This window comes from Lissotriton helveticus, chromosome 3_1 (genome assembly GCF_964261635.1).
Source record: "Lissotriton helveticus chromosome 3_1, aLisHel1.1, whole genome shotgun sequence".
Classification (NCBI taxonomy): domain Eukaryota; kingdom Metazoa; phylum Chordata; class Amphibia; order Caudata; family Salamandridae; genus Lissotriton; species Lissotriton helveticus.
This window is the reverse complement of record NC_136061.1, coordinates 85,910,231-85,930,711: the sequence shown is the minus strand read 5'-3', so window position 1 is coordinate 85,930,711 and position 20,481 is coordinate 85,910,231. Positions and strand designations below refer to the sequence as shown.

The window sequence follows — 20,481 nt, the reverse complement described above, 5'->3', positions numbered from 1 at the left end:
AGAAACAAAACTCTCTACGCATAGGTCTGTTTGTTTTATGTTCTTTTTTAAAAAGACCTCACAACATTTGAGTTTGTTTTGTGTAAACATTAAATGTTTGCCAAGTGGGCACTTCAATGTAGCTCCTGCTCAGCGAAGCGGCAGTGCTGTAAAGGGAGAAGCCGCTGCAGTCGTTCCCTTCAGAGCACATAGAACCGCAGGGATATGCACCTAGGGTGGCGGGTGCACCTTTAGGCCAGGTGACAAAGGCCATGGCCTCTGCCCATCATGGACAAGCGAACCATCCACCATGGTCTAAAAATGACCTCTTTATGCTGTATGCAAGCCAATGAGAGTGTTAAGGGGGAGTAGTGAGAGTACCGAGGCACTCAGTATCTTCTGAGTTTGTCCTCAGAGTGGAGGCACCTGAGCTTCAACATTTCTATGTGGAGAAGTGTGGCTCACTGGTTAGAAGCGGCAGACCCTGAAGCAGAGGTCAGGCCCGGGACCAGGGTTCAATTCCCGACGCTGCAGGGTCTTGGGCTCAATGTCCGCGGACTCGATAATTCTCGCCTTGGTGCCTACTCTTATCATGGGTCCCACTCTGCAACTCTGGGCAATAGCTTGCTTAATCTCCACAACGGCCCCAACAGCGCAGGGATGCCTGGCTTCACCTTGGGGTGCCCTGGAGGGGCATCTCACAGGGAAACGCCAGTAAGGGTTCCACAGCGGTATACAGCGCCAGGATGCCCGGAGATGGGGCGGCAGTGCGCTTTACAAGTATACACACATTTTGTTTTGGTGACAAAAGATCCGATCCAATGTAGGGCATTTCTATGAATTCCTGGATCTTGGTCCCAAAACAATTGATTGACATTTTAAAAAGTGTGTGGTGCCACATATGCATTTAGGCAGATGCACATGTACTCAGAACTGTACAATGAAGTACAAAACAATACTGTAGCAGTATATATAATGCAATTTAAAGTAACACATGCAACAGTATTAACACCTTGACCGCGGCGCCGTAGCCGCGCCCTGTGCTGGACATTCCAGAACAGGGCGCGGTCGTGACGGAACCGTTCCGTCATCAGCACAGCTCAGCCGTGACTGATGACGGAACGGTTCCGTCACCAGCATCGAAGGGGTTAAAGACGTAGTGTAATTTGGCCACAAGATAAGTAGCTGCCATTCGTGTTCTTTAAGCCTAATATATGTAGAGAAATTATTTTGTGAAAAGAGCTTAGTTTTGCTTCTCCCATTGTAGACCATTTTTCGGTGACCCAAAAATACTTTACTGAAGTTAATTACATTTAAAAAAATGTATAATTAATTTAGAGTGTAGTTAATTAACAAGCCACCTTTGGGTCCCTATGCTGTAATTTGCAATTTAAGATAAAGATGAACAGAAACTGGTTCAAATAAATTTCTCTGCGGCTGTGAACACATGGCTGAACCCACATTCCAACATCACGTCCAAGGGCCGTCAGATTGGGCATTGGCAGGTATTGGCGCAGTGTCCAGGGTGTGTGCGATAACTTCATTTCTTCTCTGCATCAGGCGCAGAAGTTGCGCTCTTGAGGAGACAAATAATGTCAAACTAAGATTTCCCTTTAGGCCCGTGGGGAATTCTTGTGAGTATAAATGCTCTCTGGCAGTGGCAAAAGCAGTGGTATCTAGGAGTTACTTTTGCTCTCACTACCCAAACCCCTAATTCAACTCCTAACATTAGACAAGTTGCAATGGTTAATAGTAGGCTGTAGCATTTACTCCAGTGAGAGAGCAGAAGGAATTCCTCCTCCATGGATTGTTTGGGAAATTTGGTGGTGATGCAGAAGCGAAGGCTTTTGTGTCAGTTTTTGCATTTCTAAGCAAACGGTGTCAGTCAGATTACCCAAAATGCAGTTGGATTAACAGACCACTTTACGGCAGAGTTGGTGGCTTCCCTTCCAAGATTTCTGTATCAAATGATAGATCTTTAAAAATATTAAGTTAATAGGATTTGAAGACGCCTTCACAAGGAGAAAGGGTAAACGACAGTACATATCAAAGCTTTTCCACTCACGCCTAAGGGTTTCGCAGAGACCAACATTTCCCATGGACTGCTCTATGTAAGACAGTCAAAGCCCCATCTACAGCTGAACCCCTGTTTCTTCTTCCTAATAACCTTTACCCATGGAAACTGGGGAACAATGTCAATGATTCTGAGTGTCACCAGGATTGCGGACTCAAACATGACACTGTTACAATAATTTGAGAATTGAATCCCACTTGCAATACAGCAAAGATCTTAAGTTGTCTGATACCAAGAAAGCATTGTAGAGGCAGCCTTATTTTCCCCTTTGCATTCTGTTACTTCTATTTTTTATTTTCCTGTTCTAAATGTAGTACTGCTGGTACCAGACTGAGAAGCTAAACCCAGAACTGTGTGAGCTGATCATGCCTTATACTGACCAGCTCATGACTGTTCATGCAGGATCCACTCCTAATTGCAAAGACTGCTACTACTCATAACCAGCTTATCCGATACCAGGAATAACATCAACCTAGGAATTTGGTGCAAGTTACCCAGACGGGCCAAAGGGTCCTTGTCTTTTGCTACTGGAGTGTGGGCAGCACCTCGGCTCTGTCTAAATACACCACCCCAAGTGGCAAACTAGGAGGCGCTCGCAGCACAACACATGATACAGGCTCTGTTGTGCTGCACAGGGCAACCGCAGTATATGTACCTCTGGTATAATGTGGCAATGAAGTGCTAAAGCTGATCCACCAGGGACCTTACGCTTGATTTCCTCTCTGCCTTTTTGGCATGACTAGTGGCCCGGGAGGTTGGGGCTGCCACAACCCAGTGCCGATGTCAGCTATAGCTGCAGGCACTACCGTCTGGGATTGCCTTATTTATCTTTGCCTATTCCTTTTGTTGGGGTACTGTTCTGAGATATCCATGGTACATATTTTAGTCGCTGCCTGTCTAGTAAGAGACAGAGGCTCCGACGCCAACAAATGACTTCGGCTCAGCGGCATTATTCGTCGCGCTGACTCACCCCGAGCTCGGCTGCCTCCTGCAGCTTCTCTTTTCTCTTGGACTGTGACTGTGAGTCATCCTACTTTTGTCACAAAAATAAATTCTTGTTGAGCTCCATTACATTCCCTGAAATTTCCTGTTCAATACGATCAGCCTCTTTCAGTCCCACATCTAGAGGCATGACTCTGCGGCCACACCGCCCGGGGCTGCTACATGCAATGCAACTGGAACTTTAAGAATTACAACATGAGCAACTTCAGGTACCACAAGCTAAAACATCTGCTTCTACATTACCTAATTTCTGTACTGTCTCCCACCAAACAACAGCAACAGGTTCAATTGGAGGAAGTGCCATTCGACACAGCTTTCATAAAGCTGACCTCTGCTACCTCCAAGAAGTCCAAAGTGCCGCAGGACTCAGCCAACCACTATCCTCAGTCTTGGTGAAGATTTGGGCTTCATACCATACGCATCAATAACGGGCAGATGTCTAACTCTCTTTAAAATACGCCTCTTCAGAATGAGTGGCCAAGTACCAGCAGCAGTCCTCAAAAAACTCTGTTTACATCTAATATTAAGGAATTCACCATCTTGGAATGTGAATCAGTACTAGTTTCAGGCTCAACATCAACAACCTTTCACTATGAATCAGAAAAGCCTGACTAAACTAGGGGCCTAAACATCTAGGGCCTCATTTATGAGAAACGACGGATCGCTGCGTGAAAGCAGCGATGCGTCACTTCTCAGTGCACACTCCTTGCGACATACCTGATGCGTCATATTTACTGTATGACGCATCATGTAGCAAGGAGTTACAGATACGTCAGTATTTCTGACGTATCTGTATGGCACAAAAGTGACGCATTGCTGGAGTGTGTCAAAAAAGTGATGCAACTCCAGCAATGTGTCCTTTCACATGGGGCAAGCCCCATGTGAAAGGGCCTGCGTCAGTCTGATGCCTGTTGTGAAGCAGGCGTAATATTTGATGCTACGGCGTCCTAGAAGTGACGCAGTGAAATCTCAGAGATTTCACTGCGTCACTTCTACGAGTTTTTTTGCGGGGGAATGCCTCCCTGCATATATTATACCTGATGCAGGTATAATGTAGCGCAGGGGTTTACAAAGAGACGCATCTGCTTAGATGCGTCACTTTGTAAATAGTGCGCAACTGGAGGCATGTTTTAAGCCACCGATGCGTCACAAAAAGTGATGCATCGGAAGTGCAAAACTGACGCAAGGCCTCATAAATGAGGACCCTAGTGCCAGACAAACTAACATTTTGTGTCATGGTTACACCACTTTTGAGGTGCATCCATGACTCAAAATGCTGGTAGATATTTACAAACTCACACAAGTGGTGCGTTGTGACGCAGTGCATGGTTTTGTAAAAAAAGAACAATGTAACGCAGCGCAGCTGCTTGCCCTGCATTGGGTGACATTTAATTCTGGGAGGTGTTCCATTGGTGGAACGTGGGTGTTCCCAAGCATCTACCCATGGACTTCATGCAATCCCAGACTTACAAAGGTTTGTAAACCTTATATTGCAAAAATTCGTGATGCCTCCCAGAGGATAGCGTAACTCGGAGAAAACACCGTTTTTTCTCCTCTTTCTTTCTTCTTTCTATGCGTGCTGCAAACTGAAAGAGGAAAATGCCTCAAGAGATTGTTTTTGTGCAGAAATGTATCCCTTCCTGCACAAAACAATTCACCTTGAAACACAAAGCACTCTTGCACTGTGATGCAGCCGGGCCTACGTGGGTGCTAGGCTGCCTGAAATGTGCCGGCGCTATGACTGGGCAGAAGTGCACTATATCTTAGTAGATATGGTGCATTTGAACTCTCTCCCTTTCACTCAAACAGCACAGCGAGTTGCCTTGCCACACTGCACTGCGTCAAAGGTTAGTAAATATGGCCCATAGTTTGACAAACCAAAACTAAACCAGGCCTCCTACTTCCTCTCCATTACAGAAGCACTAAGCTTCCATAACTTGATCACTAATCTAACCTATTCATCTGGCCACATCCTCATTGCTATTTTTGCCCGAATGAGCTTTGCTCAGTCACTGAACCTCAACTTATCAACCTTACCCTCTGTAGGCTCAAATACAATCTTGGTTGCTGGAGACAGAAAGCAATTTGATATGAATTAATTCCAAGAATTCCTCGGCACCTTCCCACACACTGCCTTGAGGATATCCTTAAAACATTTCTACAAATGTTTAGCAGGGACTTTTGGCATGTCGGTTCCTTGAAAATCCCTTATGAGTGAGACCTAATTGAAGGAGAACTAGTGGTTAAACTCAGATTTAAACTATTGAAAATAGACTATGGAGGAAAAAACACAAACCTGACGACAAACAGTATCTACAAAGGCAATCCAGCATCTACAAAATCTCCTTTAAAGAAGCCATAATGAATCTCAGAGGCCACATGCCCAAACAGAGAGCTTGTCAGCATCACTGATTAAACACTCTTAGGAACAGTATGATAACTAGCAAATAACTTCATCAGGAATGGGGAACGCCACACTGACTTTTTGCCCTGTGGAGGAAGGAAGGATTTGACATCGTCGAGGGAAGGATTGACCAGCAGCTTGCGGAACCCGCTGCGCGGGTCCCGCTGCGTTGAGGCTGCACATCCGTTTCTTGGCCCCTGCTGGGTGAGAGAGTGAGAGACAGGGCTGCGAGCACTGGGTCCGGGACTCGCTTTCCCAGGAGTCCCGGCTTCCCAGAGGCCAAGTCACCTGGCCCGCTCTCCCTGACCGACCCGCCCTAATTACTGACGCCTATAAGAATTGGACCAACACACTGCGCGGGAGCGCGCGGGAGTGCCCGGGCAAAGGGCGGGCCCTCTGTGGCCCTCAGAGGCCAGAGGAGGCCGGGCTGGGCCACTGACCCTGGTCGATTGTAGCAATCTTGCTCGCACTTTGCATCCCTAGGGCATACAGGTTATGTCCACTCGAAAAACTAGAAGTATGGCTGTTGCTAGTGCTAAAAAACTTACTGGAACACTGGATGACTTTATTACCCGCACACACGCACTAATTGACGAGGGAATCGTATTAATGGACAGGAGAGTATCACAAGATCTGGCCATGGCCAAACGCTCATCATTGGGTCTGATTGCGCTGGCCCAAACCCCTACCACTGTTTGCCGTCCAGAAACCCAGGCTCTAATACATAGCAACGGAGATATTGGGGCTATGGATGGCTCTAATAGTAACACTGACATCGTTCAGGACTTGGAGGCTTCACCTAACCTTAATATTCTAACTCTGAGTGGTACACAACCGCAAGAGTCACACACCTGTGATACCACCGATGTTAACGTTAGAAGCGAGAGGGGTAAGATTGAAGGGGCTATTCCTAAACAGAAACAGAAGGGGAACAAAAAAAATACTAAAAAAAATACTTGTATACGAAAGAAGGGCCAGATACATCCCAACCCTAATTCCACTAACCGCGAGAAGCTCTCTGAGGTTCAAACTAGCTCAATAGAGGGGACACTCCCAAACAAGGTTGGTTTACCCCTAAATCTACCAGACGACACTTTAATTGATCCAAGCCTGGAGGAAATTTTACAGTTTAGTGTAGTCGCTGATAATCCTCCTCCATTAACGCCACCACAGGAGGAGGATGGTTTAACTATTAACAACTCTGTGATTTTCAATATGTTGAAATCACTGCTAGAACCTATAGAGGTAAGACTACGCTGTCTTGAAACTGTCCTTAAAAACATACACAAGGATATAAGTGCCCCTAGTTTCTCCTTAAATAATAAAACTGCCCAGATCTCTAATCAGCCTAAACCACTAAAACCCCAGGCGATTTCTACAAAAATATTGGAGACCGATAAAGGGTTGCCTAAGAATAATAGTAATACCACAATTCAAACTATTTCTAACAATAAGCCCCCTTCAGCAGTGGGAACTAAGAAAACTGCCTCCGGCCATACACCTTCAAAAAACAACTTAAATTTAACTTCTCAGGCTACCTCTAGGGATGGTCCATCCCAACCGACAATCCCTGAAGCACTTGATAATGTTAAATGTAAGGTCCGGAAAAATATCCATTTGCCTCCAGATGCCTGTCCCTATGTTGTTATACTTACTGGGGTCACAGAGATACCCGCAACTGAACAAGAGTCATATCAGACCCTAAAAAATAAAGTACGCCACTGGCTAGCCAATAATTATCCTCTCCCTCCAAATATTCCCTGCAATATCTTGATGATAGAGAGAGCTCCATGGGTAGGACATAATAGGAAAAATCTTCCAGGGGATTGCGTAGTGATTACCTTCGAGAATACTGAGGTCGTAGAATTTATTTTTAGCAGAAGGGCCCCGAGATACCAGGTGAACACAGTAACTGCTAGACCTCTCTCCTATTTTTATCTCCCACATAATCAAGCTGACAATCGATGGAGTTGGCTTAAGGGTTCTCACGATCGTAAACCCAGACAGAGATTCAATCCTCCCTGGATGCCACAAACCCCTGGATGGGAGGAGGAATGGGATGGGGGTTGGAACCTGGTTGGGAATAGAGGAGGCAGACCACCTCAAGGTGGCCCTTCCTTTGGTCCGCATTCTTCTCATCTATATCATTTCCCCCAACAGCGAAATGGACCTCCCAATGCTCTGTACTTCCCAATGGCGAATCGTTTTGAATGCCTCTCAAACACAGACTGGGTGGACTGACATATGCGGGGCTCTCCAAAGGGAATGGGGCATCAGTCCAGTCTAATTACCCCTCATAAGGGAGTGGCAACATCGTTTTTGATTACTGACAAACTCCCTTTTACTCCCTCTGATAGTTTGTTGGAGGCGCAGAACCGGGGCACACCATCTTTTCTCCCAGTCGCACCTCCCCAACTTTGTAAATTCCTTACCTGGAATGTGGCAGGTCTAAATGCAAAGGCGTTGGACCCCATATGGCAAGAGTTTGTAAAACAATACGACATAGTGGGTCTGCAAGAAACCTGGGACACCACAACTAATTTTGCACTAGATGGCTTTCGTAGTTTTTTTACCCCAGCAACCTCTAGTGCAAGAGGTAGGGCAAAAGGTGGCCTACTTATATTGTGTTCCTTGGAGTTGGTAGGGGCATTCAAACAATTGGAATCTGCACCTGCAAACACGCTAGTCGTGGAATGGACCTTACCTGGCTTCCAACCTCTCTTAGTGGTTAATTTTTATAATTCCAGGGAGTCTTTATTTGTGAATGAACATTTGACTTCCTTACTACAATTTTTGTCAGCCTATAGAATCGACTGCACCTCTTCCCTAGAGATGATTATTTTGGGTGATTTTAATATTCACCCCTGCGAGGGTGATTGCCTTAATGATAGTTACGGGGGCTCACCGACGGAAGCCATCCCCCATTTTGTGCATACAAGTGAGGGTGAGTGTCTTGAGTCTTTCCTGGCGAGTTTAAATTTATTTGAATTTGCCCAAAGTAGGAACGATCCCAGAGCTCCAACCTTCGTGGGGAAAGACGCTAATACTATTATAGACTTCATTTTTGTTTCATCTGGGGTACTAGCCAAGGCACGCGAGTACATGGTGGTCACTGCTAGTTTCAGTGATCACAATCCTGTCCTCCTGATGCTGGACCTAGACTGTTTCCGGACCCATAATCCATCAGATGTGGCAGCCCCAAGGGACTTGATAACTAAAGACCAGGGAAGGCGCCTAAAATGGGAACAAATAGTCCCTGAACATTTCTTCCATTCACTTGCCCAAGAGTCAGAGGCGGATATGGCAGTATGTCTGGACCCAACTGCTCGAGGCCCGGATGTAGTAGTCGCATACGAGGAGATATGCGGAAGGATTGCTAAGAACTTGGAGCTAAGGTCTATCGGGCTAAGGAGTAAGAAACCCCAGAAATGGTTCAATAAAGAATGTTCCCAGAAACATAGTGCTCTGATGAAAGCTCTAAAACAAAAACCTAGGGACAGGACGTTGGTGGCCAATTTAAGGAAGGATTACAAAACTGCAGTTTTTAAACGTAAATCTGGAATCAAGGAAGAAGCTTGGGAGAGCCTTTTATCTACGGATGTACAGAGAGACAGCAAAAAGTTTTGGGCCATTGTGAACCAACCCTTCTTTTCTAATGAAGGGAAGACCGACATGGACTGTGTAATAGAAGATGATAGATGGGTAGCCCACTTCGAAAAAATCTACGAATCCACAGCACCTGGTCTAACCGATGATGTCCACAAATCCCCTAACCTGGTTATGGAATTTAGTAGTTTGGAGGTTGAAAGGGCGATTAGAGACACAAGCAAACACAAAGCCCCGGGCCCTGATAGGGTTCCTGCAGATCTCTACATCCAATACCCCCAATTCTGGTCGAAGATATTAATGAACGTTTTTAACGCAATACCTACAGCTGGTTTTCCTTCCTCTTGGTCCACCTCTATCATTGTGCCCATATTTAAGAAAGGGAACAGGGGGGACCCGGCTTGCTACAGGCCAATCTCCCTGCTGGACTCTGCCGTCAAGATCTTGGGCAGGGTCATTTTGCAGAGGCTTGAGGATTGGCTTGGAGAGAGCAGGATCCTCTCGGAGTTACAGTATGGCTTCAGAGCACACAGAGGGACCATGGACCAGTGTCTCAACCTCCACTTAATTATCAGCAAGTACACAGTGGTGAAGGGGGGACTCCTTTATTTGGGTTTTATGGACTTATCATCCGCTTTTGATTTGGTCAATCGCTCAAAACTGTGGTCTATTTTGGGTAATATGGGTTTGGACATAACTTTGGTTAATTTTCTGCACGACCTTCATTTAAATTTATTTGCATCTGTTAGGGTGAACAGGGAGGGAAGGTGCACAGCAAAGTTTAAGTCTGGAAGAGGTGTCAGACAAGGCTGCATTCTGGCACCTCTCCTTTTCACACTGTACATCAACTCCCTAGGTAATTCTTTGAACTCAGTCACCCCAGATATTCCGCGTATGGGGGGGGGTTCCCATTCCGGTCCTCCTATACGCGGACGACGCCGTCCTCTTAGCTCGGACTGGCACAGGCCTTCAAAAACTCTTAGATCACTTTGGCCTCTTCATGGAAGCTCTCGATCTTAAAATCAACTCGACCAAATCCCATGTTATGGTTTCAGGCTCACGGAAAAAACACACGAAGATCAGATCTTTTAGCTGTAATAGTTCACCAATTTCCAGGGTCCCTTTCTTTTGCTATCTGGGCGTCACCTTCGATGAGAAAGGAACATGGGGTGCACAAATGAGATTAAAACAGAATGGAGTTACTAGATCCACTACAGCCCTCCTGCACTTCTCTAAAAAACTGGGATCAAAACCTATGGAAGCTATGACCCGCATCTATAAAGCTAAATGTTTGGCAATTGCCTCTTATGGGGCTGCCATATGGGGCTATGTTTCATGCCCAGGCATTCAGATCGCAGAAAATAATTTTTTGCGAGCCTTATTATCACTACCTAAATCTTCCCCTATACACACAATTCATAACGAATTAGGCTTGGGCCACGTTACTGACCTCTTAAAAATGGCCCCAGTGATATATTGGGTTCAAACGTGGACAAACGAGGAAATCAGTTTAAATCATTGCATCCTCAAAGATTGTCTGTCTCTGGATAAAGCCAATAACATCCCGTGGCTGGCGTATGTTAGAGCGGCATGCGCGAGACTTGGGCGTCCAGAAATGTACTCTTTACCCCACAATTTAAAAAAAGAGGATGTAAAGTGGGTCAAGCTGCATTTCCAAAACCTGTTGGAGGCTGAAAGGGAAACGGTAGAATTAGGTAAACCAATGGTACGATCACTTTTTCAACTCTCCTCAACTTTAGCCATGGAACCTTACTTGAAATATGTTACTAAGCCTTACCATCGCTTTTTACTCATAAGGTTCAGGTTTAATCTAATACACCTTGTGCTTGGCTCACAATCAAAGTGGGGCTCACCAGAGAACTTACCCCCCTGTACCTGCGACTGTTTTTCCATACAGGACACCCTCCACTTAGTTATGCTTTGTGAACATTATTTGGTGGCTCGCAAAAAATTCCTGGTACCTATTCTGAAAAAATTGAACTTTGTCCAGGTACGGCCAGCATTATTACATTTACAGATGCTGAACTCGGTACAGACAACATATGGGGTAGCTTGTTTTCTGGCAGCAGCTGCCAGACAAAATAAACTAAGAATGGCTGCTATTTCTAACAACCAAATTTTGACACTTGTATAACTTTTGTTGGACACCATGTAAATTTGCTCTTACAGTCATCTATTTTTAATAATATTCGGTTTTTTGTGCTTTTTATGAAAGTGTAGTAATGTCTTTTTATATAAGTTTAATTGAATTTTAAACTTGTTTTGTATACCATGTCTTGCTTTTATGGTTTTAAATAACCGAATAAAGTTTCTTTGACTGACTGACTGTCATCAGGAATGGCGCCAATCACAAACTCTATTTCCTATAAAAACCAAGCAGTGTTCTCTCAGACACTCCCCTACCAAATCAGCTACCCAGTTCTCTGAAGCGATACTGAGTTTATTTACCGTTCTTACCCAAAAAGAAACGTCTAACCTAAATAAAACAACAAAGATGGTTGTGTCCCTAGAAACTCCTTCCTCATCAAACATCTTCAAATCTATCTTACTTGCTTCTTTTGCTCCCATACCAGCGATATTGATCATCAACTCTTCCTACCAACTGGTTAGTTTCCATGTGACCTGGAAACAGCATATATTAAGTCAATTTTAAGGAAACATATTTACAACAAGGGGTGGTGATGGACAGAGTCTCTGAATTAAGCAGAATACTCTCACCCAATCAAGAGATCAGGGCTAGATCCAACACCGTTTTTTAGCTCATTGCACCATCCCAGTTTCAGAACCTGGCTGTATGCAAATTAGTCTGTCCCTGGCCCAGTGCATCATGGGAACAGGGCAGACCAGACTACAAAAGCCAATTCTTACACTGGGAAGGAAACAAGCTTCCGGGGACCGGTTTCTGGCATTACAGCCGTCTTCGGCCCGGCTTGCTTGAATCCTGATGGTGCAATGAGCAAGGGACTCACATCTGAGTATACCCTTCCACGCTTAGAGTGGACAAAAATATTTACAACAAGGGGTGGTGATGGACAGAGTCTCTGAATTAAGCAGAATACTCTCACCCAGTCAAGAGATCAGGGCTAGATCCAACACCGTTTTTTAGCTCATTGCACCATCCCAGTTTCAGAACCTGGCTGTATGCAAATTAGTCTGTCCCAGGCCCAGTGCATCATGGGAACAGGGCAGACCAGACTACAAAAGCCAATTCTTACACTGGGAAGGAAACAAGCTTCCGGGGACCGGTTTCTGGCATTACAGCCGTCTTCGGCCCGGCTTGCTTGAATCCTGATGGTGCAATGAGCAAGGGACTCACATCTGAGTATACCCTTCCACGCTTAGGGTGGACAAAAATATTTACAACAAGGGGTGGTGATGGACAGAGTCTCTGAATTAAGCAGAATACTCTCACCCAGTCAAGAGATCAGGGCTAGATCCAACACCGTTTTTTAGCTCATTGCACCATCCCAGTTTCAGAACCTGGCTGTATGCAAATTAGTCTGTCCCTGGCCCAGTGCATCATGGGAACAGGGCAGACCAGACTACAAAAGCCAATTCTTACACTGGGAAGGAAACAAGCTTCCGGGGACCGGTTTCTGGCATTACAGCCGTCTTCGGCCCGGCTTGCTTGAATCCTGATGGTGCAATGAGCAAGGGACTCACATCTGAGTATACCCTTCCACGCTTAGGGTGGACAAAAATATTTACAACAAGGGGTGGTGATGGACAGAGTCTCTGAATTAAGCAGAATACTCTCACCCAGTCAAGAGATCAGGGCTAGATCCAACACCGTTTTTTAGCTCATTGCACCATCCCAGTTTCAGAACCTGGCTGTATGCAAATTAGTCTGTCCCTGGCCCAGTGCTTCATGGGAACAGGGCAGACCAGACTACAAAAGCCAATTGTTACACTGGGAAGGAAACAAGCTTCCGGGGACCGGTTTCTGGCATTACAGCCGTCTTCGGCCCGGCTTGCTTGAATCCTGATGGTGCAATGAGCAAGGGACTCACATCTGAGTATACCCTTCCACGCTTAGGGTGGACAAAAATATTTACAACAAGGGGTGGTGATGGACAGAGTCTCTGAATTAAGCAGAATACTCTCACCCAGTCAAGAGATCAGGGCTAGATCCAACACCGTTTTTTAGCTCATTGCACCATCCCAGTTTCAGAACCTGGCTGTATGCAAATTAGTCTGTCCGTGGCCCAGTGCATCATGGGAACAGGGCAGACCAGACTACAAAAGCCAATTCTTACACTGGGAAGGAAACAAGCTTCCGGGGACCGGTTTCTGGCATTACAGCCGTCTTCGGCCCGGCTTGCTTGAATCCTGATGGTGCAATGAGCAAAGGACTCACATCTGAGTATACCCTTCCACGCTTAGGGTGGACAAAAATATTTACAACAAGGGGTGGTGATGGACAGAGTCTCTGAATTAAGCAGAATACTCTCACCCAGTCAAGAGATCAGGGCTAGATCCAACACCGTTTTGAGATAAATAACGGTGATGGATCAAGCCCTGATCTTTGGACTGGGTAAGAGTGGTCTGCTTAATTCAGACACTCTGTTCATCACCACCCCCTTTTCTGAATCGTTTTTGGCCACTATAGGTGTGGCAGGGTATACTCAGACATGAGTCCCTTTCTCACTGCTCCATCAGGATTCAAGCAAGCCGGGCCGAAGAGGCTGAAATGCCAGAAACCGGTCCCCGGTAGCTTGTCTCCTTTCTGGTGAAGAATTGGCTTGGTAGTTTGGTCTGCCCTGTTCCCATGATGCACTGGGCCAGGGACAGACTAATTTGCATATAGCTAGGTTCTGAGCTGGGATGGGGCAGTGAGATAAATAACGGTGATGGATCAAGCCCTGATCTTTGGACTGGGTAAGAGTGGTCTGCTTAATTCAGACACTCTGTTCATCACCACCCCCTTTTCTGAATCAATTTTAAGGAAACAGACTTGACCAAGCTGACCCAACTATTTACAGACACATCAAAAAGGCAGTGTTTGGACAGATATCAACTTTCATTGAATAAAATAGTCTTCTGGTAGACGCACTGAATTGATTCATTCCAAAACGAAGGATGGAATCAACACTGATCTCCAGCTGGGAATGACCGTAAAGACCCTGTCAATATTAAAGAGCTGCTACCCTACTGCCATTTGAAATGCCATCAGCCTTCGACACTTGATCACCTGCGACTAGTCCAAAAGCCTTACGCCCTGGGAAACTGGGTACAGTCCTCAACTGGATACAATCATTTATGGAAGAAAGGCCACAGATTTTCTTGTTGCCACATTTCAGTTTGTCTCCTCACATCAGTTCAGTAGATGTCCCTAGGACACTACTATCATGCCACTATTCTGCTATGATTACCTACACCTTCTTCTAGAACTGGTGAACTCTTGCAACCTGATGGAACTATGCTGATAACACTCAGATCATCTTAAAACTTGAACATTCCTCTCAGATAAAAACTTCAAGAGTCCGCAACATGCCTATTGGATGTTGATCTATGGACGCTAGCGAATCATCACAGAATCAGCTTCTCTAAAAACCGAAATTCTCAAATGTCAATTGGGGGCAAATTATAACGTAGCATCCTCTGGGCCCCAGGAAATGGGTTAGCCATGAACTTCTTGGATTTGAAATAAAAACCTTTGGAATCATTAATGACTCAAACATTTCTCACAAACAACAAAGTGATAAGTCTTTTTCTATTTGATGGCAATTCTAAAATGCAAGTACTCCTACATATGGCTCCAATGTGGGATACAGGCATCTCTAAGTGGTAGCCCCTGACCAAGAGCTTTGGGGTGGTGCCCTGCCACCTGGGAGCAGTCACAAAATGACTCCACCCACATTTACAGCGCATTTCATTTAGCAGTGTTCCTAAAAACATAGGGGCTCAATTACAAAAAGTGGCGTTCCGGCGAGGCACAGGGTTTAGCCATATCTGCACGGCCACATAAAACCACCCAGCATGGCTTTTCATTGCCTTGTATATATGGAGTGCGGCAACACAGCGGAAGTCGCTGCTTTACCACACACTACCATGGGATGTGTGTCATGGGCTTTACGGTGGGAGTTCCCACATAACACCCATTGCATTTGGTACATTCCCAGATGGGAAACAACCTTTACGACGCAACTTTTACCACGCAGTGCCTTTACAACGCAGGTTTTTCAACGCAAGTCATTACAACGAATTGCACTGGGGGGCGCTCTAGGATAGGTAATAGTTTAATTTTCTATCCAACACCTTCCCTACTATCCACGGGGACTGGAGTTGGAATAGTAAATTAAACTATTCACTATCCAGCACCCTCCAACGCAAGTCGTTGTAAAGACTTGCGTTGAAAAACCTGCGTTGTAAAAGCATGCGTGGTATAAGCATGCGTTGTAACAACGTACATCCTTCCCAGATTTACAACAAACTGTAAACCTGGGAATGCTTCAAAAGCATATGCCTCGCCAGGGGAGGTGTAGGGGAGGTGCAATGAGGAGAAATAACATTATTTCTTCTTATTTTTTCCTCTTTCTATGTGTGCCTCAAGGCAGTCAATTGAGCGCCAACGCAGGGAAAGAGGACAGGAATGTGCCGTATCCGATAGATACAGTGCATTCCTGCCCTTTTCTTTTGCCGACGGAATGCTTGTGGTGCTGCCCTATGCCAAAATATTGTAAATGATCCCCACAGTGTTCATTTTTCAAGAGCATTGAAAGTCTGCATCTTAGCCCTCTCGGCCTCTCAAGCTTCTGATGACAGGCGGAGAAGGAGTGGACTGAGGGGGGCTATGTATGATCCATCTACAAAGTTCTGATTTAGAGCGCAGATGTTTCAGAGTTTACTTCAGCTACGTCTCCTCACACAGGCGCAATCCATACTGATTGAAATTACTTTATTCGGTTGTTTTGTTTAAAACCATCAAAGTATACAAAGGTTAAAAAATTCATCAATTTGTACTCTAAAAAAAAAGAAAAAAAGTATCAGTTTCAGAGACTACATTTAAAATGTACAATAAAAAAGTAACTGGAGTAAAAACATTACATTAAAAAACATAAAGAGGAGAGTTCAGATTGACAACCTTCCAGTTAAAAGTCACGCCACATGCATAAGTATTAAAAAAAAGCTTATAGTGCACAAATTCAATAATTCCATTAGCCAATATATCACGTCAAAAGAGATTTGTTTTCTGGTACTAACAATCAATGCGGCCTAGGATCAAAACTTCTGACGAGTAATCCAAAAGGAGAATAAAAAGCAACTAACAGCAAATACTATTGTCCCAGATGCGTCTGTTTTTAAGATTCTGTATGCAATCTGGTATTGCGTGGCTCCAAGGTTTAAGCAGATGGGTCTTATCCACCTCCTGTGTATCAGTTGGTATTTAACACAAAAGAAAAATACATGTTCTTCAGTCTCTTTTGTTCTAGCGCAGGCAGGGCATAGATCTGGTTGCATCCCAGTAGCCTCATTACTGGGAAACTTTAGGAGCAGGTTGCCATATCTGAATCTAACATATAAACTTTTAGCAAGTGTCGGTGTGATTTGATCCAGGAAAGATTCAAATAGAGGGCAGGGCTTGGCATTTAAAAAATAGTAGTATTGTTAGATGGCCATTTGCATAGCACTCACCCACAACCTCCCAATATCTGGATTTCATTTTCGGTAAATCACCTCAAGTTGCTTTCTCTGGGTGTTCCTATAGATCCAACATATTCATCGATTCACACCCACCTGTGATATGTTTGATCCACTGTAGTTTGTTGGCACCTCTCAGTCATCAATACCTCCCTCATAGAATCACAGTAGTCAGAGAGCTGGGGAGTCGTTCACATGCGTAACCAATAAATAAGGGGTTTCAGTGAGGCCGTGTCACCTATTCTCGCCATCCCGTCACAGAACAAGGGAATCAATGGGGTGGTAGTGGATACCGAAATAAGTGATCCGACAAAAATATTTTCACAGATCGTTAATTTGTTTACATATGGCCCCATATCTCTGCTCCATACAGAGCACCACTTTGAGCTTTAGCACTGTAGACTTCCAGTGCTGGAGTTAAACTCTAAGTGTAAGACTGATTATGGAATCTCAATATTGATTTGGACCTGTGGCATAGGATAAGATAACTCTTGTCTAGTTGTTGTTTCCATCTGAGTGAGTCGCTTAATCTTATCCCAAGGAAATCAAAGTTTTTTACCCGCTCAAGAGGTTCACGTGCAATCCTAACCTCGCGTAATTTCCCCCTTACTTTCCCTAACACCATATATTTTGTTTTGGCAACGTTATGTTATGTTATGTTATGTTAATAGCATTTCTATAGCGCACAGATGCCCCAGCAAAGGGGCGTCCCGGCACTTCTGGAAGGGAATCCAGACACAACACAACAGAAAAGATGGAGGAGCACACACAACAGAATCCTAAGAGGAATGGGGGAACAAATGCGTTTTGATGGCTCTCCTGAATTTCAGCAGCTCATCATTTTCGCGGATGTGGGACGGTAGAGAATTCCATAGCTTCGCAGCAAGGACTAGGAAGGAACGTCCTCCCGCTCTACACAATCTGAACCGCGGCACCACAGCCAAATTTTGGCCCATGGATCTAAGAGGGCGCGAAGGAGCATAAGGCTTCAAAGAATTGTCAAGAATCGGGGGAGAGGCCATCCTGAGGATCTTGAACGACAGTCACAGTGTCTTAAAATAGATCCTCTGTGCCACCGGCAGCCAGTGTAGAGAGCGGATGGTACTCTCAGCGGAGCAGAACCTCGGCAGTCCCACCAGGGCTCTGGCTGCAGCGTTCTGGATACGTTGCATCCGCACGATTTCAGCCTGGTTGGCACCCAGCAATAATGAGCTGGCATAATCAAGCCGTGATAGAATAGATGCTTGAATGACCAGCTGCCTAGTTGAGGCATCAAAGAACCTCAGGATAGGTCTCAGCCCTCGTAAGATGCCAAAACAGGTGGCCGCTACTTTTTTCGTATGGCCACAAAAGTTGAGGGCAGGATCAAGCCAGACCCCCAGGTTCTTTAGCTCTGTTACACCCAGCACAGGGGGCCACCACTTATCATCCCAAAGATCCGCTCGCTTACCCACTATCATGACCTCCGTTTTTTTGGCATTAAGCTGGAGACAGTTGGTATTCATCCAGCTAGCCACTGCCAGGAGTCCTTCCCGAAATCTGGGGGCATCACGGTCGGAGTCCCCACTCAGTGTGACCGCCAGCTGCGTGTCGTCAGCATAAGAGGCCATGGTCAGATCCCAACGCTTGACGACATCAGCCAGCGGCCTCACATAAAGATTGAATAATGTGGGGCTCAGTGACGAACCCTGGGGCACACCCAGATCCAGGGGATAGAGTTTGGACTCATACGGTGGAGTGGCAACCTTGAAGGTCCGATCAGATAGGAAGGAGCGGAACCAATCGAGAGCAATGCCCTCAACCCCTGCCTCTCGTAGACGTTGAAGTAGAATTTTGTGCGAAACCGTGTCAAACGCGGCACTTAGGTCGAGAAGTATCGTCTTAAGCTCCAAACTCCTGTGCCTGCAGAAATCTAAAAATGTATCCACTAAAATTTATAAGCCCAATGGTGTTGTGGATATAAGTAAAGAATCGTCTGCAAAGAGCAGGATTATTTAGCAGATGTGCTGCGCACACCTCTTGAAGTTTATCATATCTGCTAAAATGAGACAGTCTGAGTGCTAATCAATGCATTCCTGTGCCCAACAAGAATCTGCACACAGCAGCAGGGGCAGGATCCCAAGTCTCATCCCAGCTTCTGATATGGCTGAGTTACCAGCCCGCCATCAGCAGCGTTACTTCAAGACTCAATTGCCAAACTACAAAGTTCAGAACATAGTACCCAGAGACGTCCTTAACCTAAACAGTTGGGTCTATATTCCACCTGTCCCCAAAGTACTACACCTGTAACCAATGGCAGAAAAACATCTTTCAAAGCTGTTTGTATTGCACATGAGGCGATCCATTGGCTGGGACCTAGCTTCCGGCAATTGAGATTCAGGCTTTACAACCAAAGAAGAAACCTCAGATCAGGATTGGCCTTAGTGCTGATGGTGCCAGATTAGCATAAAGCCCTCACGGGCAGTAGCTCCTCCTTAGTACAGACATGCAAATTATGGAATAAACTGCCTCAGAAAAACGTATTTGTCAACAATAATTTGAATTTCAGAAGGGTCCGTCTTGTGCCATAACCGAGATGCAGTAGCTGTAGAGCACCCCAACCCTCCCTGTTATCTATATGTTCCTTGCAGACCTATTCTCTTACTTCTTTGTGTTCTGTAACCTGTGTAAAAACTCAAATGCTTCTGTGTCAAATCTGGGGCCCGCTCCTTGGGAATCATGTAGATGCCAATACTCAGCACTAGCACCCTTCTCCATCCATGAATCCCCGAACCAGAGGTCTGCAAATACAGTACATTTGACTATTTTAGGCCTATTGTTAGGCAGCTATCACAGATATTACACAATTAATTTGAATATTTTTAGGACTGGTGATTTGCCTAATACTTTAAATGAACAATTCTAGGTAACAGGTGACCACATGCACATGCACCTCATAATATACACATCTGGGGAGATTTCCCCTATATGTGTACATGGGTGAGTTTATTTTACTACAGCAAAGTCACTATGGTGGCAGTCCCACAAATGTTTTAAATTCATAAGAATATAAGACAGACGTCCTTGCTAGAGGCTCCCTTTTCCACAGCAAGGATGCACACGCGGACTCTAAACTCCCTGCTTAGATTTGTTTGATGACTTTTAGTGGCTTCATACAAGATCTTCCTGTGGCAAAACCCTTTGGTCAACATGCCACAAACATACTGATGTCTACAAACCTGTTGACTGTCCATTTAAACCATAAATGTGATTAACCAGAAAATGCAACAAACAGTGAGAACCCAACTGTTTCTAATGAGCAGATATTCACTTCTGCTTAGATTTGCGTTGTCCCCCATTCCTTGCCTGTACATGTGCAGTGCATTTGAGGCAGCCGCGTTGTTCGATTCTCCCAGCGATATCTTTCCCAGTGCCTGTCTCTTCGGCCTTGAGGGAGAGCGATGTTATTGCCTGGGCTGTTTTACCTCTTGCCTGTGGCATCGGGTTGTTAATCTTCGTGTGCGCGAGCCTGATATGGGCGATGATCATCTGCTGTTATTGTATAATGCTCCGGCTTCATTAATATGTATGACTCCTGTCTGCGCATTCGTTGCCGCGCATGCTTCCAGTGATTACTCCAACATGCTCAATTCATCTCTCCTACTCGCTACATTCCTGCCCTCCCTCCTCCTTTCTTGTTTCTTTCCCATTGCTTTCCATTTGCCCTGTCTCCTCCTGGGATGTATGACATTACAACGCATGCTTTTACCACGCA

General features: G+C 45.3%; 1 protein-coding gene across 1 annotated transcript in view; it reads right to left on the bottom strand.

The window, feature by feature from the left end:
• MARCHF4 (membrane associated ring-CH-type finger 4) overlaps positions 1-20,481 on the bottom strand; it is a 415,524-nt gene that overhangs the window by 159,984 nt on the left and 235,059 nt on the right. The window lies entirely within an intron of this gene.